Raw genomic sequence first — 23,354 nt, forward strand, 5'->3', positions numbered from 1 at the left:
ATGTGGCTTTGCCTGGCTGTGACTTGAAGAAAAAAGAAAGGTATAAAAGGGGATAAGATACTGGATGTGTCTTGGTCACTTCATTAGGAATTTACTGTTGTGTATGTTAGATTAACTGTAATATAAATGAAACCTAAAAAGTATCAAAAGTATTTAGTTTCTTTGATATATGTATTTCACTACTTAAAATGAGGATTTTGGCCACTGACAATGTCTACTGGATACAACGTTATCATTTTGACGGTGTATTGAATAGATTTTTTTAAATGGTAAATTTATTGTACTAAATGATTTTTATTATTATTTTTAATTACTAACAAATTTTAGTGACCAAAATGTTTATATTTAGCTGTGTCTCATATTTTGCAAACAAACCATTAAAAAAAAAAAAAAAAAAAAAAAAGTATTGTTTTCCCCCAAAAATCGAATATTCCTTAAAATTGCATCATCCAACATGTAACATCAATTGGACCCTTTAATCCCTTTTGTGCACATGTCCAGCTCTGTTTATCCTACAGTATGTCCAGCAGCAGGGGATGCGTACAGAACAACAGCTCAGTCTGATTCATAAACACCAGTCAAGTGCCATTAGTTTCTCCAGTGAAGTCTGGACCATTACAGAAATGTGAAGTTTTAATTTTCTCTTTGGAATTAAGTGGAAATTTTGGAATTTTTTTTTACTTTCATGTGATGTGGCAATTTAACAGCAGTAGCACCAAAATATGTTTGATAGTTAATCAACAGTGTACAGGTCATATTTCCCACTTATCTCCAGGCCATATTTTTTAAGAAATTACATTTTTTTTAATCAACTGTTTTATTACCATTAATTTTTTTTCAGATAGTGACATTATATTCATGGCAGTTCCACACATGGAATTCACATTCACAAATGATTAATTTACTGGTCGTTCTGTTTAATTTCTCAAACAGAAAGAGATTCTCTCTCTTCCTGGCTTGACCTCTGGGCTGTGATGTTGATGTATTATTACGTGTGTAATGGGCTCTGCATTCAGGGCCTCTTTCCTCCTGTTTCTATGGAGACCAGAGAGCCAATCAGCTGCCTTGGCTGTGGACTGTACTAAAGGCTGCAGATGGAGGAGGCAGAGCATGTCTTACATGCTAAGATCTCTCTCTCTCTCTCTCTCACACACACACGTGATTTCATGTCCTTGTTCTGCACGGTGTCAGTGTGTGCTCCCCCGCAGCATGTAACAAACCACATCTTGCTGATGTAAGTGTGTGATGCGTGTGTGACATCACGGGCCAGGAGCGCAGCGCTGTAGCGTTGAGCAGCGTGAATGAGCAAGTGTACAGCACACGAGTGCACGCAGAGCCGCGGCCATGGCACACAGACTCAGCATGATGTGAGTATCAGATGCAGTCTGCATGCATGACGGCTCTCTCCAGATGTTTTACCGCGGTGCTGAGTCCTGTGTTTTACGTGGAGACTGCTTGCGATTGTGTGTATGCTCCACAGGGAGCTTGTGATGATGGACTAATATCATGATGGTGATGCAGCGTTCTTCACACACATTATTTGTTTGTGCTCATAATGTGTTCAGGGTGTGCTGTGCAGTAAATGGCAGTGATAGCTGTATGTTTGCTCTGCTGAGCTGAGGTGTCTTCATGTGTGGTATAAACACGAGGGGCTGTGACCCTGTGTGTGTGTGTGTGTGTGTGTGTATGTGTGTGTTTGGCTGTAGCTGATGTGCATTATGAAGTTATTTCATGAACTGTGATCCGTGATGCATTTCTCCTTCATGCGCAGTGTTCAGTCTGGCCATCTGTCCCACAAATAACTGCAGAAATCTTTTTGAAGCTTTAGATTTTTATTTTTGCAGTTTGTTTGTTCTTGCTCTTGTCAGCATATGAAGCATACAATAAGCATCTGAAAACAGCATCAGAGATGTGTGGGCGTTTATTGGAGATTCAGTCCTCTCAAGGTGACTGAGGTTAAACTGAAGGGCATTTTAGCATTAGTTCATTGGCTTAAGGCTATTTGGGCAATCCAATGGTGAATTTAAGGTGGTTAAGGAATACTAGTGTCCCGCTTGTGCTGCACAGTGCATACTTTTAACCGCTAGCTATTTTAGAAGAAATAGCATAAACAGAAATAGCATGCAGAACAGTGTGAAGTGTGCAAAGATAAACATTTCAGTTAGTAGTATGCTACATTGTTGTCACATGACCTCATCACGTTGCATTTGTATGTCAGCCAGTGATGTCCAGTTATCATTATAAGCAGAAATATATTTATTTTGTTATTTTGTGTTGTATGACTGGTATTGTTGCTCTAAAGCTTTTTTCTCTTTACTTGTATTTAGGACTGCACAGATTTCTGAGAAAAAAAATCTAATTGTGATTTTTCTGATAAAAATATATATTTGAAATATGCTAAAAACAAATACAGGTTTGCTGTGCTTGTTCATAGGGCTGCACAATGAGGCCAAAATGTTGTGATTTATTAATATGGCTGTAAAATAATAATGATGATGATGATGATGATGATAATGATAACAACAACAAAATGTTTGTTTTTTTATTATTAATATTATTATTAATAATATAATATAATAATATAAACAGGAAGTTGGGAAAATGCAGATACCTCATCTTTCTTTCTTTCTTTCTTTCTTTATTATAATTTATTTATTTATTATGTTACAGCCAGGGACATAATGTGCCACTTGATATTAGGTGGCCAAGGTGATGTCATCAATATTTGTATCCATTTATCCATTTTTTGTGGATGAATTTTTTTGCATGATCGCTCATGAGAAGCGATTATGTTTGACAGACATTTAAATGTATTAGTGACATTTAAGCTCTATTTGTGAACTATTCCTGTTACCCTTTGTTTCAAGTGTGTGGATCTCTGTGACTGAAGCAGTGGCGTTGTGTATTTGACAGCAGTCTGGTGCAGAGCTACATAAAGACCTGTGTACTCATGGAGAAATAAACTCACATCTTCACCTGTCATTTATTCATCAGTATCAGACACAAACACAAACAGTTCAGAAGGATAGTGTTTCACAAGATGAGAGCGATCGTAACGAGATGATTTCAGTTCACCTAAAAATGGAAAGGAAACAGTAGAAAATCCTTAGATTTTCCTGACTTCATCAGATTCTGACTGAGAATGAATTTTTATGTGATTCATCATGTCCACACCTTGGCCAGTCAGTACTGCAGGACACGAGGATGTGTAAGCGTGATGGGCTGAAGTTTGTTTGTAGAGTCGAGTAGATGACGTCTTTGTTTCTCCTTGTGTCGTAGGTGTGTAAATGCTTTGCACCAGTACTGCTGTCCCTCGCCGTTGTGCTCTAAGCAGCTAGCTGTACCTGCTCCTCTCTCTGAGTGCAGGTAAGAGGCGCTCGAGTCCAGAACTCACTCTCTAGACTGACAGAATGTGTTCTGTTAAACTGCAGATCACACTGAATGTAACTAGAAGTTGCATAATGTCCTGTTTTTGTTTGATCTCTGTTATAGTCATTTGAAAGGTTGTATGCATAATATAAGTTGTCAATAATAATACTTTTGGCAGTACAGTATCACAAATAATATGATGGAAGAATTTGAATATTTTAGTGGTTCACAATTACAGTACCTGAATTTCTTCACCATTTAATGGTAGAAAACAAATGTAATTGTTTAACGAACTTGAAATCTTTGCATTGGGGTATTTGAAGGTATTTGTGAATCTCTAGTGTCAGGATGAATATTCTGAAATGTGATGTGACTCTTTTCACCTGTGTTTTTACTTTTTACATTGTTTATTGTAATTCCAGTTCATGAGAATGAATGTTGTTTGTTTCGATATCAAACTGTTTAACAAGGTTTAATGAGAATAACATCCTGTAAGTCTTGAAACGTTATGTGATTTGATTGAAATTTAAATGTAAAAAATTTCAACAAGAAGATGTTTAGATAAAATTACAATCCAAATGATTTAAACAACCAACAAAACGGCATTGTATTTTTTTTTTCATTATGATTTTGCCTAATTGAAATATGAAGCATTGTGAATCAGTTAAGTGTTAGCGATTTCTGTCGGTTGTGAATCTTTGTGTAAATGTAGCTTGTTGAATCTTTGAATGTGGCTCAGTTTGCTCCCTAGTTGAGTAGTCATTTCAGCTACAGCAATTGTGGGAACACTTTACAACAAGGTTCATTAGTTACCATTAGTGTACTACTTTAGTTAACACGAGCTATGAATGAACAATAGTTCTACAGCATTTATTAATCTTAGTTAATGATAATTTCAACAATTACTAATGCATTATTACAATCCAAAGTTGTGCTTTTTAACATCAGTTAATGAGCTGTGAATTAAAGGGATACTCCATCCCAAAATGAAAATTTTGTCATTGATCACTTACCCCCATGTTGTTCCAAATCCGTAAAAGCTTTGTTCATCTTCAGAACACAATTTAAGATATTTTGGATGAAAACCAGGAGGCTTGTGACTGTCCCATAGACTGCCAAGTAAAATACATTGTCAAGGTCCAGAAAAGTATGAAAGACATCGTCAAATCTGCCATCAGTGATTCAACCGTAACGTTATGAAGCAACAACAATATTTTTGTACGTGAATAAAACTATACGACTTTATTCAACAATTTGTCTCCTCTGTGTCACTCCACATCAGCGTAGCGCCTTTTTTTTTTTGAGAATCTGTGCAGTACGCAGACGGCATACTCTCCTCTGTGTCAGCCGCGCTGCAAGGATATGTTTTCAAAGTATATTTACGGTTTGATTTGAAAGAAAAAAGCACATCAGTGCAGCACGACTGACACAGAAGAGCATACGCCGCCTGCGTACTGCACAGATTCTCAAAAATGGCGCTACGCTGATGTGGAATGACAAAGAGGAGACATATTGTTGAATAAAGTCGTTATTTTTGTTTTCTTCATGTACAAAAAGTATTCTGGTCGCTTCATAACGTTACAGTTGAATCACTGATGGCAGATGGAGTATTCTGACGACGCTTTTCATACTTTCCTGGACCTTGATACTGTTATTTATTTGGCAGTCTATGGGACAGTCACAAGCCTCCCGGTTTTCATCCAAAATATCTTAAATTGTGCTCCGAAGACGAACAAAGCTTTTACGGGTTTGGAACAACATGGGGGTCAGTGATTAATGACAACATTTTCCTTTTGGGGTGGAGTATCCCTTTAACATGAACTCACAATGAACAACCCTTTTTTTTTTTTCATTAACTGACATTAAAAAAGATTAATAAATACTTTAATGTATTGTTCATATTAGTTAATACATGAACTAACATTAACTTTTTGTAAAGTGTTACTGGAATTCTAAATGAAAAATATTTTTACACATGGTTTGCAGTTGTATTTTTATTCAATTTTTTAATGTCTGATTTCACCTGAGATTTTGATGCTTGATTAGATTCATGGAGTTTTTTAGAGGTGGCTGTTGTTTGTCCTATTATTCTCATGAACTGGAATTTTATTAGCTTATTTTTGAAATTGGAATAAAATATTGTGAACCATGTGTTATAGACCAATCTTTTGTCAATGTCACATACCAAACTGGTGGCAAAAATGACCCAAATATTTACACTCAAAGCATAGCCTCAGTGCTATCCAGTGAGCAACACATTCTCTCTCCCAAAGCAGACCATACCTTTTTTCGTGGGTCGAATCTTTATTAACCTCACTGCTTTCTGTAAGAATTTGGTCCCACATCCTGTTTATTTGTGGCCACAAATTACTAGTTTGTTAGTTTCTTTTTATGTAAATTGTGGTCATGAATCGTTCCAGTAAATACAGAAGATAAAACGAGCAGATAAACCATGTAAACTGTCAGACCAATTATCTTTTGAATTCATTGTGACTTGGCTAGCTATTTTTTGGATACAACATACTGCTGGTTTTCTGCCATCATGTAATGTACATGTGCTGCAGACACTGGGACTGGTCTATAGAAACATGCTTCAGTAAACAGCCTGGAGAAAAGTCAGATGTGCTTTAGGATCTCTAGGCCAGCGGTTCTCAGCTGACTCTAAAATGAGTCTCAGATCTGTTTGGGAAATAAAATGCAACCATTGGAAATAACATATTGGAAAAAACGTATTTTTGTTGTTGTATTTTTGTTGTTTATTTGTGATTTTGTCTTGTTTTTTAGAGACCAAATGATGCAGATGCCAACAATTAAACAAAACTACAAAAGGAAAAAAATACCACCCAGTCTACATTAAACAAATGACTAAATTGCACTTCTGATTAACAAAATGATTAGTTTTCTCATTTGACCTATGTCATGTTAAAGGGATCGTTCAACCTAAAAATGTACATTGTGTCATTTACTCACCCACAGGTTGTTCCAAACCTGTATGAGTTTCTTTCTTCTGCTATACATAAAAGAAGATATTTTGAAGAATGTGGGAAACCAGTCGATGGGGACCAGAAACTGTTTGGTTACCCACATTCTTCAAAATATATTTTTTCGCATTCAATAAATGTGCCAAAATAGTTTGGTCGAACGTCAACTACAAAAATGTGTGTTGTATCTGTATGCAGTTCAAGGTCAGAACATTTTGTTCACCTTTATATGATAAACAATGCTGATGACGTGTTTGGTCCACCACGTCATGTCTGACATAAAATCCTGAAGCAATGCTTGCTTAGAAGTGCTGGCCTAGAGTGTGCAGTGCGTCACATTCACATGCTGTTCTTATAGTGTGCTTCTCTCACAGGGATGATAGCGTGCTGCATCAGTTCTGCTGTCCTCCATCTGGAAGCAGCAGTCCTTCAAGATAGCAGGAATTACAAGGATCTGTCCTCTCTCACAGAGCTACATGCATCCATCTGTCTGTCCATCCATGCATCTGTCTGAGGGAATAATGTGTTTCTCTGATGGAATAAACATCACTGTGTGTGCCGTTGCATTCACATGTAGGACAGACGGGAATCTTTCTGCAGTAGTTCATTTACAAGAGCAGTCTATAAACACTGGAAGAACACAACTGTAGTGCTAGAACTTATGAATACAGTCGAGTGTTGAACCACAAATGTGTATCTCTATTACAAAGATACAGAACTGAGTGTATTTTGCACAAAACAAGTGGAAGAATACTTCATTAAGTGCTCGGAGTGATGCATGAAATGGAAAAAGCAATATCTGTTTAAGAATCAGTCACTGTATTACAGCTGTATTTGTTTTGCGTGATATCAGTAGCTTATTGTCTTGAGCATGTAACAAGATTCAAATTAAAGGTTTCTTTTTTGGACCCTCTTGTATATGATTATTATTTTTGTATTTATTATTGTAATTTTTTTGGCACTCAATATCTGGGCAATTGTGTGTTTTTCTTTCATTTGTGCATAGTATTTTAGTTATTATTGAGTGAATAATAAGGACTGTGTTCAGATTGGCATACTAACTTGTTGCATTATACTGTAAGTAAGTGCTGCTTATACAGCTTTTTTTATGTGAAACTTTATGCAATATTTATGTCTTAAACAGTATTCTGCATGGTTGCCACATGACCTCATCACATGGCATCATCTCATACGTATATTTATGTTGCTTTTATTTATTTTAATTTTTTCAATTTAATGGCTGATATTACTTCCTGTTCATTTGTCACACACTTTAAATGAAAGGTAAATCTGAGCGCATGGCTGGCTAATGTTATACTGTAAGTCAAGTTTATGTATATAGAGCTTTTCACAATACACATAATTTCAAAGCAGCTTTACAGAAAATCATGATGTTGATGTTAATGTTTAATATCTTATTCTTACCATCTTCCTTTATAGTCACATTTAGCAGATTAGAGTTGGGTAATAGTTTAGTTTACATTTTGAAACGTTTTGCTACAATATATAGTAAATATCTCCCTACATGAGTACAGTGTAGCAGAAAGCTAGACATACTTATATAGCCAACTTTATATAAGGAGCTGACTGATAATAAAGTTACATTGTGTGATGAAATAAAAAAATAAAAAATATGACAGTGCCAACATTCTGGATGCTGAGACTGTATTCATACTCCATGCATACAGGATTCACAGGTTTAGGGTCGCCGTGATTTTTCCAAGTAAGACATGTTCCTGGATCAATATTACTGTCCAAAAATACAGACTTAACCCAATCGCTACCCCTAATCCTAACTCTACCCATAATTAATTCCTAAAATCAGTGTGAAATGATAGCTGATTAACAAGGATGTAGAAGCACCTAACCCTGATCGTAAGCCTAAAACTGATATTTCCTGAAAAATTATCCCTCAGTTCTAATTGGTTAATTGGAATGTTGTTCCAGGATCAACAAGGATGTTGATCCAGGAACATGTTGTACTTGGCTATTCACAGTCACCCAGGTTTACAATGACCCACGGTTTACAGTTTCATGTGTGAAAAGCCCTTATCCTTATCAAGATGTTGGCTCAATCCCAGTTCACATACTTCTAAGTACAGTATAAAAAGTCTGTTATGTGCTGATGTATATTTGAAAATTCACCAGCAATGGCATGCTGTCCAAGAACCTTTGGTGTACTATTTTCAGTATCCTCTGGCCTAAATTAATGAACATAGTGTGATATTGATCAGGATATCACAGTTGGTGGGGAGGAGGAGTTGTACTCTGTTTAGTCAGTAGTAGGCAGTGGCCTTAAGCACGATCAACGTCCTTCTTGTTGGCAGGTCCCTGTGCTGGCGTGAGTTTCCTCTGGGTGCTCCAGTTTCCTCACAATCCTTAAGACATGCGGCATCTGTGAATTGCCCACAGGTGTGAGTGAGTATAAGCCCTGTAATGGACTGGCCGTCTGTGCAGGGTGTTTCTGCCTACGGGCCGAGACACTGGGACAGACTCCAGCATTCTCACCAATATACAGAGGACAAGGGGTTTGGGTCCAGTTCACACCTTCAGTGAAGCAGTTCATGATATACACTAGTGTTACTTCCATCATTTTACAACTGATGAAGACACTTGGAGAAGTGCTGGATTCTACCAGTACTCTTTTTTTCTTAACATGCCTCTTTTCTTTCTATGTGTACATTTTTACAATATCTTATAAAGTTTATGTTTAAAACATGAAGAAATCATTTCATCACTGATGCAGTTTTTATGTGACAAGTAGAATAATTTGCAGCTATTTTAAAACTACATCATTTGTGCATGTTCTCTTCTTTGTGAGCCCTTTATGACTCATTTATTGACAGCAGTTTCTTTACATGCTGATGGTTGATGCTCACAGACTGTCACGATTCACGAATCCTTCAGTGCATCAGTAAACAGACTGTCTGCTGTGAGCTGCACTTATCAAGCCACACTGAAGCATGTGCTTTCAGCTTGAAGGTGCAGTGCTCATAGAATGAGGTACTGTATGGAGGAGTGAATATGATGGTACCTGCATGCTACCCTTGTCTATGACACAAAGCACTGATAGTGTCTAATTGGTGTTCTTTGATTAGACAAAAAAATTCCCACAGTAAAGGGGAATTTTCTTCCATTCAGAATGTGGATGCAGGAGACAGGAAACACAAGCTCATGCAAATTTTACAGCATTCCAAAGTTTGTGACCAATAGAAGATTGATAAATTACGGTGTGACCTATTAGTTGAATTAAAAGAACGCAAACTATAAACCTGCATGCGTTGCAGTAAAAAGGAGTAGCATGCATATTTTTACACTTTGGATGTATTATGTTGAAGTAATGAGTGTGACATCATTATTACAACCGATGCAGTGTTGTTAGAAATTGTACATGCTTAAGTCTAGTGACCGCGACATTTTAGCAAAAACAAGAGTATTTTATTTTAAATGATATTGAATGTAATACATAACCAGTGTATTTATGGTAATATTGGACTAATGTGGTCATATTTTCCGGCCCTTGTTAGAATTCTGATGGCTGTGTTTTTTTTGAACAAACCGCAGCTTATTATGAATTGAAAAAAAAGTTCTTTAGCCTTGAAGTTATGAATGAATGAACTAACTTGTCTGCATCTTGAGAATGTGCTCTTTTGATGTGACCAAAATGCAGAGTATTAACCACCTGAACAGCTATAGCATATTTTCAAGCTAACAAACACTCAGAAAACCTTTGCAACCTCATTCAGCAACACCCTAGCATAATAGGGGCAAGTTTTAGGCAACAATCACTCACATTTTCTGCAAAAAATGTAAAAATCTACTTACTACACAAAATAAAAACGTAAAAATAATTAGTACGTCTCCAGAGGCAAAACTTTGTTTTTTCATTAAACTCTTGTTTCCCCACAACAGTACAACACTTTTTCCTGTCTACCCAGGTAACAAATTTAGTTAATAAAAACTCTGTAAGAACATTGTTTTGAAATGTTTCTAAAACATTGAAATGTGTAGTTGTCTTCTGATTATGATGTTATTTAAAGTTTACAAAAACAACATTCTATCAACTTTATTTTCACCCATAAAATTATAGTTTTTTTTTAATGTTTATTCGTAATATTTTAAGAATGTAAAAATGTCCCAGTTTTCCATGATTAGAACGTTATTTAAAGGTTACAAAAAACATTTCTTCCAAGTACAAAAGGATGTTCCGAGAATGTTGTTCTAAGGACATTTTCTCAACGTTGTAAGAATATTAATCAAATACAAATAACATTCCCTGTTAGTTGGGCATGTTCCATCAAATGCCTCTCAAAATGTCTCTCAGTCAATCACACCAATATCAAATGAAATGCTCTACATTTCTCAAACTGCTTCTGTTGTGAATCATTGTAATAATGGCCATTTGGAGGAGTACTTGAGCCTTACTGATGGGTGTAGTGAGAAAAGCTGCTTTACATGTCTCTATTTACTGCAAGAGCACACTATTTTTTCAATGCAGTAGAATTAATATACACTATGGTTATATACATGACATCATAGTATTGAGGATGAGGGAGTCCCTCCCCTCTGACAGCTGAACCACCAGAGTATTGTCAGTAAACCATTTGCAAGTTCAGTAGTGATGTTGTTGCCAGGCAACCAGCATTCAGCATATAAAGGTGGGAATCTCTTCATGGATGCAGCGGCTGAAATGCACTCGTAGAGAAGAGTTGAGGAAAATCCTGCCACAAGGAGCACCTGTACTCCGGAAGATCACTCTTAGAGCCAGCAAATGCATGTCAATCTGATATATATGCTGAGGTACATGTCAGAGACTCCATCCTCTGGTGTTTGCTGGATCTAAATCTGAAGAGGCTAAAGCTGATGCAGTGAGGGTGGATCTGGAGCTGACCTGGTTTCCTTATCAAAGAAGCTGAATGCTGTAGGCATTTCCTCCTGGATACACAGTGTACAGGGTTTGGCTGTTAGCTCTTGAGGATGCTTTGGGTTCTTCACAGCCGCAGCAGAAAGCAGAAAGCTGGACTGTTGGACTGTCATGTGTGTTTGGCCCATCAGATTCATTGCAGCATTGCAAGACCTGCAGTCATCATGTAACACGCACAGTGATGTTCTCTGCTGCATGAATCTTTAGCTCATGTCTCTCAGGTGAAAATGGAGGTTGATCATTTTGCCATATGACTGAGTGTTTAACCCTGAAAATGTCAAGATTTAAAGCTCTGTGTTTGGATTACTGGCAGTTTTTGTGCCTACAGCCTAATAGCACATTTTTTAAAAGGTAAGTTTGAGTTGCTTGTCAAATAAAAACATTTTGCATGCTCTCAAAATAATTCTGTACTGAAATTCTGTAAGCAGAATTTATATTGAAAAGACAATCATAATTGACCCTGTTTGCACAGTTGTTTTGTGTTTTAATCATTGATCAAAATGACTTTTCAGCTTATGTCACCTTGACCATGTGGGCTACTGGTTAATGTTAACCAATATACCAATAGCTGTTTAGACTCTGTTTTCAGCTGGTTATGGTTGGTAAAGCAGTCCTTCTGAAATCTGAAATGTTTATTCAGTAATCTGGTGCTTTTGTCGTTATTGTTACAGCAATAACAGCAAGTAATGCTACATTTGACAAGGGCTACATGCACATGCTCTATCCCAATCAAAAAGCCTCTTCAGAAGTGGGTGACGGCAGTGTTTCGGGAGGGGAGTTAGTCCTCCACAATCCACTGTGCGCTCACATTCAGCTCTGACTCTGTGCTTGTTCGGACTGGCCACATTTCATCATCCAATCAATTCCAGATGGATAGCATCAAGTCTTGCCCTACATATTTTCTTATTAAATATTCTTTTTGACTGTAAAATACAGTGTAGTACATTACGGAATTAAATTGGGCTGTTTTAACTCACAATCAAATGTACAAGTTGGACTTGTAACCCGGATTCGAGTCTCAGGTCCGGCAGTAGTTGTAGTTGGGGGGAGTGAATAACCAGCTCTCTCTTCCTCCATGACTGAATTGAGACCCTTGAGCAAGAACCAAACCCCCAACTGCTCCAGGTGTGTGTGTGTGTGTGTGTGTGTGTGTGTGTTTTCACTACTACTGCTGTGTGGGTGGAATGCAGAGCACAAATTCCCAGTGTGGGACACCATACTTGGCTACACGTCATGTCACTTCAACTCTTCTTCTTCTAATATAGAATAACAATTACTACTTTGATCTATAATGGATCACAGGTTAACACAGAGAAGACAGAGAGCATAGGATCCAAGTGCAGCATAAAAAATCTAATAAAAATGAATCCAAATATGGGGAACCACGAAGCAGAACTGATGACAACACATTTTTGGTCCAAAAATATCAAAAACTACGACTTTATTCAGCATTGACTTCTCTCCCGGGTCTGTTATGAGCGCGTTCACAACACTGCAGTTTAGTGATATCCGGTTCGCGAACGAATCACAAGAACCGGTTGCATCGGTTTTCGGATCACCGGTAGTGATGGGAAGTTCTGTTCTTTTCCGCGAACCGGTTCTTTCGGACAGTTTGATTCAATAAACCGGTTGCCGAAAACGGTTTTCACCAGTTCTTTTGCGCTCGACGTAATGACTTCATTGGCGATGATTGCCCTTGATTCAAGCCTTCGGTTTTACCCGCGCTCATAACATTAGCACAGAATCAGTTCAGAATCAATCACCAAAAGAACCAGCTCGGTTCAGACGCGCTGTGTGTCAGTCTGCTTCACGCTGAATCACGCATGCGCAGTATCATCAGCTCCTCGGTTCTCGAACCGGACGCGTCCGACAGAAACGGTTCTTGACTCGAGAACGAGTCAATGTTTCGTTCGTTATCTGGCTCGGCTCGGTGTTCATCTTCAGTTCTCTCTCACAGCAGTTCAGTCAGTGTACTGTTTGAGTAAATGAATTACTCCGGGATATTGGTTTATTTGAACTCAGAGGGAGAGTCAGCCATGTTAAAAAAGTTAACAGCTTAAGTCATTTGTGGATTAATGCTTATTGTTGACGCGAACCGTTTCAAACGATTCAGTTCGATTTGGTGAACTGGTTCAAGAAGATTCGGTTACATCGAGTGATTCGTTCGCGAACCGGATATCACTACACTGCAGTGTTGTGAACGCGATCACAACAGACCCGGGAGAGAAGTCAATGCTGAATAAAGTCGTAGATTTTGATATTTTTGGACCAAAATGTATTTTCGATGCTTCAAAAAATTCTAACGGACCCTCTGATGTCACATGGACTACTTTGAAGATGTTTTTATTACCTTTCTGGACGTGGACAGTATACCCTACATACATTCTCAATGGAGGGGACAGAAAGCTCTCGGACTAAATCTAAAATATCTTATACTGTGTTCCGAAGATGAACGGAGGTCTTACGGGTTTGGAACGACATGAGGGTGAGTCATTAATGACATAATTTTCATTTTTGGGTGAACTATCCCTTTAATGCCAACCAAGTTTTCTAGTCTATGCAAAAGAATGTTGTGGTCAATAGTGTCGAACGCAGAGCTAAGATCCAATAGCACTAATAGAGAGATACAACCACGATCAGATGATAAGAGCAGGTCATTTGTAACTCAAAGGAGAGCAGTCTCAGTGCTATGATACTGTCTAAATCCTGACTGGAAATCCTCACAGATACCATTTTTCTCTAAGAAGGAATATAATTGTGAGGATACTACCTTTTCTAGTATCTTGGACAGAAAAGTGAGATTTGAGATCGGTCTGTAATTAACTAGTTCTTTGGGGTCAAGTTGTGGTTTTTTGATGAAAGGCTTAATAACAACCAGTTTGAAGGTTTTGGGAACATATCCTAATGACAATGACGAATTAATAATAGTCAGAAGAGGAGCTATGACTTCTGGAAGCAACTCTTTTAGGAGCTTAGATGGAATAGGGTCTAACATACATGTTGTTGGTTTCAATGATTTGACAAGTTTATACAATTCTTCCTCTACTATAGTAGAGAATGAGTGGAACAGTTCCTCAGGGGATCTATAGTGCACTGTCTGATGTGATACTGTATCTGACGGCTGCATGGTTACAATTTTATCTCTAATAATATCGATCTTAGAAGTTCATAAAGTCATTAATGCTGTGCTGTTGGGAAATGTCAACACTTGTTGATGCTTTATTTTTTGTTAATTTAGCCACTGTATTGAATAAATACCTGGGGTTATTATGTTTTTTTTATATAAGAGATGTGAAGTGTTATGATATATAGTTTTTTTTTGTTTTTCTGTAGGATAGGTTACTTTCCTACCAAGCAATATGAAATACCTCTAGTTTTGTTTTCCTCCAGCTGTGCTCCATTTTCCATCTGAGAGGTAAGACTCAAACAACTGGCCTGCTGTTCCTGAGATGCCATTTTCCAATAGGGTTGACAGGAGAATATCAGAAGCAACAGAAAGATCCAGCAAGATAAGTATAGAAGGTTTAGAAGCCTCTCTAGCTTCTAGTCTTAGGGATTCAACAATTGAGAGCAAGGCAGTCTCAGTCAAATGTCCACTTCTGAAGCCAGATTGGTTGCTGTCCAGGAGGTTGTTCTGTGTGAGAAAGGCAGAGACTTGGTTGAACACAACTGGTTCAAGTGTTTTTTAAATGAAAGGTAGAAGGGAAACTGGTCTGTAGTTCTCTAAAAGAGTTGGGTTAAGAATGGGTTTCTTAAAAAGTTGGGTTATACGAGCCTGTTTAAATGTTGAGGGAAAAACACAAGTGTGAAGGGATGTGCTAATGATGTGAGTGAGTGCAAGTACAACAACTGGAGAAATGGCTTGAAGGAGATTAGATGGAATAGGATCAAGTGGACAAGTAGTAGGATGATTGGAAAGGATGAGTTTAGAGACATCTGCCTCAGAGAGTGGAGAGAAGGATGAAAATGAGTGTATGTTTGCTGGTAAGATGTGTTTGACAGTTTGTGGTGTGACAAATTGTGCACTGAGGTTTGTAATGTTATTAATGAAGAATTTTGCAGTCGTCAGCTGTTAGAGTTAATGAAGGAGGGGGAGGACAAGGGAGGGAGGAAAAGGTTTTAAAGATTATCCGAGAGTTAGGTGAATTTTGTTGTGATAGTATGTCCTTTTAGCAGTGGAGATATTAGCAGAGAAGGAAGAGAGGAACGACTGATATACATTAAGGTCGGTAGGATATTGTGATTTGTGCCATACTCTTTCTGCAGCTCTTAGCTTAGAACTATGCTCTCTGAGAACATCAGATAGCCAAGGGGCAGAAGGGGTGGTAAGAGCTGGCCCTGAAGACAAGGGGCAGACAGTGTCTAAACAAGATGTAAGAGTGGAGCAGAAAGTATCAGTAGCACTGTTAGCATCAAGAGATGATAACTATCCAGGGGAAGGAAGCGACGATGAAACCATAGCAGATAGCCGGGAGGGTGAGAGTGAGCGTAGGTTACATCGAAAAGTGACATGTGGAGGGGTTTGTGTTGTGTCAGGATCCATGTTGAGGTTGGAAGTGATCCGAGGTGGGCAGTGCAATAACCAGTACATGATCAGTGGAGCAGTGTCATGTGTAAATAAGGTCCAGTTGGTTGCCTGATTTGTGAGTAGCTATAGTTAACACTCGCTTGAGATCAAAGGAGGCAAGCAGAGTGTGAAAGTCTACAGCCTGAGATTTATCTAGGTGGATTTTGAAGTCTCCAAGCATAACTAGGGGAGAACCATCCTCAGGAAAGGTTGAGAGCAGCACATCTAATTCTTCCACGAAGTTACTTAGTGGTCCTGGGGGTTGATAAACAACTATAAAATGGAATTTAAGAGGGTGGGGAATAGTGGCTGAATGTGATTCAAAGGAGCTGTTGATACCCAGAGATGCTGAAGGATTAAATTTCCAATCATTAGAGATAAGCAGACCAGTAACTCCACCTCTTCCAGTCAAGTCGGGGAGTGGGAAAAAGAGAAATTATTGGAGAGTGCTGGGGGTGTAGCATTGCCCTCTGGTTTGATCCAGGTCTCTGTCAGGGCCATGAGGTTTAGTCTTGAATGACTTGAAATAGAAGAAATAAAATCTGCTTTGTTTACAGCAGACTGGCAATTCCAGAGACCAATAGAAAAAGAAAGTAGTGTATTAGTAGACATAGGCAAAGTGCACAGGTTGTTAGGATTGCGCTGCCTACAGTGTGTGATGCGTAATATGCGAGTGATAGTGATAGTAGGGATCTGGAAACACATAGTAAGAATTGGTAATAAAAACTGAAAACAGAAGGGAAACAAGTAGTAGGAAAGAGAATGATTCAAAAGCGATAGTTATGTCCCTGATAAATATTGCTGGTGTCCCTGCTCGGTGGAGTCTTTACACGAGGAGGGCTTCACATGAGGGCTGCCGCGACCGCTGTCGTGGTATACTAAGCTTTTTATATTTGTCTAACAAAACTCAAATTGAATTCAGCTGGACACACTTTCCTTTTTATCACAACAAATGGCCAAGCAAGTGCACAACACTGACAAGGTACGCCTGAAACAGTACGAGACCAAATGCGATTTCAGCACGTCTCCACACAGTAAACAAAACAAGCGTTCCCTAGCAACAACAACTGTGCTAAACACTGACACAAGAAAAAAAATACACTTACGAGCTGCTTTTAACTTCCTCTGATTAACTGCTTCTCTCAAAGAGTATATCTTTACACTGTGTTTTGCTGGTGCTTGAACATACTTTTCTGTTTATCACAACAAATGGCCAAGCAAGTGCACAACACTGACAAGGGACCAGACTTGGGAACTAACCAAGGAAATGAGACACAGGTGAGAGACAAGAGGGTTTATGACAGATACTATAGTGCTGCATGTGTAGGCCCAGTGTGCCTACTTATACTACGCCCTTAAAGTATGTACTCTTTTGGTGAAGAAAAATTACACACTTATGAGTGTGTAGTAGAAGAGTAGGCAAGCTTTGGGACATACTATCACGTCATACAATTGTATCTCTGTCGCACACTTACACACATCCTGTCACTGTAAACTGGCCTTTCAATCATCTTGTCACAGTTCACATCCTCCACATTTCATTTCAATTAACTTTCTACCGTATCGTAGAGAAAAGATGTAGCACATTGATCTGCAGTGACTGCTCATTTGCTCATATTCTTTGCATTATGATGCATTTAAATGTTAATGGTCAAACAGATGTTTAGAAAAGTTTATATTGCTGTTGCAGATTAAATATAACACAGATAACAATTTGTATATATATATTTTTTATTTTGCCAGGTTAAATGTTGATACTCAAACCCCTTTATCCAAACCTTTCTACCGTTGGTCGCACACAACCACCATGTTTGTAGTTTTCTTTTAACACTTTTTATTTGTGTTTGTAGCTCTGAACCGAATCCTTCGCCAAATGGCAATGGATTGTGGATAATATTAGCCATTAGAGGGTGCACGGATCCACACTTCAAAATCTACCTGAAATAGAAGACTATCCGTGGACTTTTGGCATACTCTTTTCAACATACTTTAGGACACACTTATTCTAATCTCACATACTATTTAGGATGGAAAGGATGCAGGGTAGAAAAAACTAACTGACAGACAAACTGACTACAAACAGAAACAGGAAACTATGAGAACAGAAAGCACAAATAATAATAATAATAATAATAATAATAATAATAATAATAATAATAATAAAAAGTCCAATGGCATGTGAACACAGAATAAAGCACAAAATAGACACAAAAGGCCCAACAGAGAACAAGGCAGGCTGCAACATATACTTAAATATTATATTTTTTCATCACAGTTAATTAGAATTATATTTTTTGACTACAGTAATGAATTTGATTTGTGTGTAGGGTTGGCTTAGCTGTTATCAAAATAAACATTAATGTTTCTAAAAAAGACTGATTTTCAAAAAAATATAATTTCATATTTGATTTATTTTGTAGGTATTTTACCAGTCTACTTTTCCCCACAGGGGAAATATTAAATGAATATAAAGAGATACTTTCATACTGATGTTTTTGTATTAATTTAATGTGTTAATGTATTAATGTTTGTGAGAAGAAACTCTCAGTAGAGATGCAGCATGACACTGGAGACCTCAGATAACTCGATCTACTCTATCTGAGACAGCAGACAGCATTACTTATTTACTGAATGTCCCAACCTGCAGCAGATTCGGCCAGCACACTGTGGAGTGTGACAGCAGCTCATGGATCATTCAGTGCTGGCGTCTGATTGTTGTGTTGAAGGGGTTTGTGTCTTTGGCTGACATCAGTGGTCTTCTCTGAGCTCCTGTGTGCTGCCCGGGACGTGAGTGTGCCTCTCTTTTCCATTCATTGAACACATAATCATGGTCTGATAAATGTTGAGCTTATTAGACTTTAGTGTAATGAAAATCAGCTTTGTTATACTTTGGCTAATCCTTCATTTTTACCATGAGTAGACTGTGTTCAGTCAGCTTTCTTGCTCTTGACAGCTAATCAATCATTTGTCTGTTTGTATGCATGACATTAAAAGATAATGTTTTTGAAAATTAATCTGCTTAACGTTTACTTCAGGAAATATTGTATTTAATCACTGCTAGGTCCATCCACTTTCAGGTTATGAGTCTGCACTGACCACCAGTAAATCGGACTAAAGCCCAAAGAACAGTCCAGTAATAACATTATATCACCTCAACTATAAGCAACCAAAGCTCATATGGCTTTGCCTCAACAGATCTAGTGACTGGACAAATATATAGTTCAGTCATGAGACCAGTACTAGATAGTGCAGACTAGATCCAATATGCTAGATATTACATGATCATTAGACCCTGTGTCCACCAAAGTGTTTTTAGCCAGCTGAAAATGCCAGGCGCTCTGCTGAAAACGCCCAGCTGCGAGCGCTTGAGAGCGCTTTTTGTGGCACAGCGGTTTTTTCAGTAGAGACGCTTTGGTTGCTATGATACGGAATATCTGCAAAACTGTTACTTGTATCTGATTTAGTAGTTAATTTGTTTCTGTCTAAAATGTTGACACAATGTAGAGTACTTGCTCTGGTCCTTGCTTTGGATGGATGGGTGGTTGAACCACGTAGAAAGAAAGGACGGACCCGCCGGTCTGTGTGGGTTCCTTTGGATGGAAGCCGGTTCAAGGAGTATTTGCCCTGCACCCCCTGCACTCTGATTGGTTAGCTGACTAGAAAGTGACAGTGCTCAGCGCTCGGCAAGCTCCTGGCATTTTAAAAAACGCGGCGCTCCAATTGAGAACAACTGAAAATATACACTAGCTGCGGGTGGAAAAATGCTTTGGTGGACACAGGGCCTTACATGGCACAAACTGATTGGTCTTTACTGTATCTACAGAAAATGAGCTTGCTGCTTGACATTTAAATAGCTTGGTTCTGTGTTTGCTGTAAGCCACTCTGCACCCTCCACCTCCTCCAGCTCCACCCTTATGGATCTGATACGGGTAATTTCATGTATGCCATTTGTGCAGCAGCAGTATGCTGCTATTACAAGCCCACAGTAGCATGTCTGTGGAAAAACTGGCAGTGTCAAGTGTCTTTACTTGCTCTGAAGCAGCAACAATATTTAGCAGGAGCAGAAGAATAGCAGATCTTTTCCACAAATACATTAACATTGCCATATCCATTACCATGCCAAACTATTCTGAGACTTGTCATGACTGAACTGGACTAAACAGTGCACAAATTAAATTGCACAAAATTCAAAATACTGTTTTAGTAATTTTTAAATGTATGTCATCAAAATTGTTAAAATTACCTCTTAAAATACCATTGCATTCCCAAACATTAGGCACCTGAATGCAAGATAACATGACAGTTTTTGTAATTGTGTTTCATCTGCATGTTCTGAGGCACAAGTAATGTAGGAAAAAAGTGTCAGGCTTCCTTAGTTGCAGCAACTTTTTATTACTTTGTTACTGATACTCTGCGTCAGTTTCCCAGGAAGTGAAGATTCCCTTGAACACATAGGATGGAAACATGGGGTGCTTTAATTAACAAATATTTTATGTGATATTCCAATTTTCAGCTTCAGATGAAAGCAGCTAGAATCTCACAATCACTCTGTTTGTGCTAAAAATGCTAAGGGAACATTTAACACAATTTGAAAGCAATTAAACAGAACCAGCAGCTAGTCAATAAAACCATCATAAACTAACCTTAACCAGCATGGAAATGCATGCTTATTTAACTCTTTACTGGCCACTAATGGAAGTTTCTGGCTTTCCGTGTTTTCACTGTTATACGGTAGGAGGCACTATTACACATCTTCTGAAAGAGTATTGAATGTCTGGAACAGAAAGGCAAAGAAGTAGCAGAAACAAGTGGATGCATATGTAAAATAAAACAGTCATCAAATATTAAACAGCATATAAATCAAAACTGCCTAACTTTACTGAATGAAATCTTGGCTGGCAGTGGTGGGCAGCTTTTAAAAAAACTCTGGCGGAAAGAGTTAACTCTGCTCTTTGTGAAGTGAAAATTGAGACCTTTTGGAGTTTTAGCTTGATTTATTTTATCCTTGAAATCCACATGAAAATTTACATCTCAGGTGATTGTGATCTGTATCCCATCCATCAGTTTGTGGTAACCGCAGTAACTTGGCCAAACTTACTTGTGATGTTCCTCATTTGTAAGTCACTTTTGATACAAGCGTCTTCTAAACAAATACATGTTAATGTAACTTCTATAATTGGGAGGCGGGCAGGTCTCTGGGATCAGATGGGGTGGGATGCTGATGGTAACACAGAGGTAGGGCTCTTAGAAAAGGGGTGGGCTCATAGAGCTGAGGGGTGGGACTCAGGCGAAGGGGGCAGGGTTCAGAGAGCAAAGGGATTGGCTGAAAGGAGCAAAGGGGTGGGGCTTTGTGATGCGCTCATGCGGCAGTGCTGCAGTGCATACATCTGTATGTGAGAGTGTAAGTGTTTGTATTTATTTTATTTCCAGTGTATTATTAGAATCTGGGTTTCCCCGGCTGAATATCATATAGTTGTGATAGTGGTGTGGCTGATTGTCAGCAGCACTCAGACTGACAGGAAACAGCTGGAACACTCGAGTGGACAGCACTGGTAAGAGTGTTGTGTGTGTGTGTGTGTGTGTGTAATAGAATGGTTGCTGTAGGCTAGATTGTATTCACATTAACACTGTCAGGTGTTTCAGTACACCATACATCACAGACAGCCTTCAGATAAACTCCATCCACATGCTGCACTGTATCTTATGTTTTTACGGGCAAGAGGTCACATGTTGTCTCAAGTTAGTTGATTTTTTTTTCTACTTTTTACCTGTTTTTACAGTGACAATTGTGGGATTTTTAATGATTGCAGAGAGTCAAAATATCATCCAAATAATGTCCCTATCAATATAGTGGTGGACAGGGAAATGGATTGGCTGTTGAGCTTAGCCAAACATTGCACAAGAAGAATCTTTATGTTCATCTTACTTGAGCATTCCAATATGCAAATATTTTCATAATGACATGGAAAGAAGAAAGTGGTCAACATAACTCATATTCAAAACTGTAAGCAATGGCTGCTTTGTTCAGTGTTTATATCTGCAGTCCCAGTTTTGTTTTCCTTTTTGAATTACAAATATAGACTACTGCCACCTGCTGGTGTGTAAGTTATTTCCTCTCACAAAGGTGCAGAACGCACATACTGGTTGGCCGTTGACTTTAGTCTTTGTGGTGTGTTCAAGTGCAACTTTTTTGGCCCAGATGCAGGTGACAGCGAAGTCTGCTTTCATTGCAGGAGTTCTTTAATGTTGGTTTGATGTGTAACAGCCTTTAAGGAGCCACACGGGCCACAGAATTAATATGTTAACTGAATGTTATTATTCTTATTTTGTACTCATTTTAAAGGATGCAGTGACTAGTGTGTTATGGGTGGTTACCTGGGAGTTGCTATTAAGTTTTGAGTGGTTTTATGAGTTACTGTGTAGCTTCAAGGGTGTTCATGTTCATTTCAAGGGCATTAAGGGAAGTAAAATGACATGTGGCCAAGTATGGTGTCCCATACTAGGAATTTGTGCCCTGCATTTAACCCATCCAAGTGCACACACACAGCAGTGAGTAGCGAACACACACACACACACACACACACACACACACACACACACCCACCTCTTTGATATTCTCCTCATGTTCATCTACAACTCTCAGAGAAATTTAGATCATCACAAGATTTTGGAGATTTATTGTCTGGTTTCATAGTGCAGTGCTGGTAACTAGAGCTCAAATGTGATGTTGTTGCCCCATCTGCTGGGTAAAAAACTATAAACAATGTAAAAATATATCTAAAAGCCTCTTATGTAAGCTGCTCCTGACTGGTGGAAGTGTTGTTTCTGTCCTGAGGGTGTTGTGTGCTCTGTGTTTGGTCAGATAGGGACAAATGTGATATTCTCATGAATGATTCAGTATCATCTCTCCTACAGGAAGAACCAGCTCAAAACCAGTCTTCCTGATGTAAATCCAGAGAAAAAGCTAAAAACCTCACAGATAACATTTGGATCAAAGTCCATTATTACAGCAGGAAAAACAATTCAGATAACCTTGGGATCTCCTATCACTGACCTTAATAACATGCATTTGTGTAGGGCTTTAAATGAAATTCTCTAGTGACCCTCCTGAAACAGAAATAGTCCTTCTTGTAGATCCTCGTGAAAAGAATTAACATTTCAGATAATTTGGGATTAGTTTAGGCTCATGTCAAATTGTAAAACCCTAGGAAAACTTCTTTATATTCAGAATTGTATTATATATAATATATATATATATATATATATATATATATATACACACACACATATATATATACTGCACAATGGTTACCATTAAGTAAACTTTTTTTTCTGACAATTGTACAAGAGATTTAATAAACCAACATGAATACAAAGGTTCAGTAACTAAGAATTCCTGACAATTTATAAGATTTCCTTGGATATCCTTATCTGTCATTGACTCTGATACATTATGTTTGTGTTGAGTTGATATTGATCCTGTTGCTGGTTGTTTATTTGTGGATATCTTATC

The 23,354-nt window shown here is 38.2% G+C and overlaps 1 long non-coding RNA gene across 1 annotated transcript; it reads left to right on the top strand.

Moving 5' to 3' along the window:
- Nucleotides 1-1,036: 1,036 nt before the first annotated feature.
- LOC122135139 lies at nt 1,037-7,258 on the top strand. The gene is made up of 3 exons (XR_006153372.1): nt 1,037-1,367; nt 3,280-3,366; nt 6,725-7,258. It is a non-coding gene; the product is annotated as an uncharacterized LOC122135139 (long non-coding RNA).
- The last annotated feature ends 16,096 nt before the right edge of the window (nt 7,259-23,354 follow it).

Source organism: Cyprinus carpio, chromosome A23 (genome assembly GCF_018340385.1).
Source record: "Cyprinus carpio isolate SPL01 chromosome A23, ASM1834038v1, whole genome shotgun sequence".
Classification (NCBI taxonomy): Eukaryota; Metazoa; Chordata; class Actinopteri; order Cypriniformes; family Cyprinidae; genus Cyprinus; species Cyprinus carpio.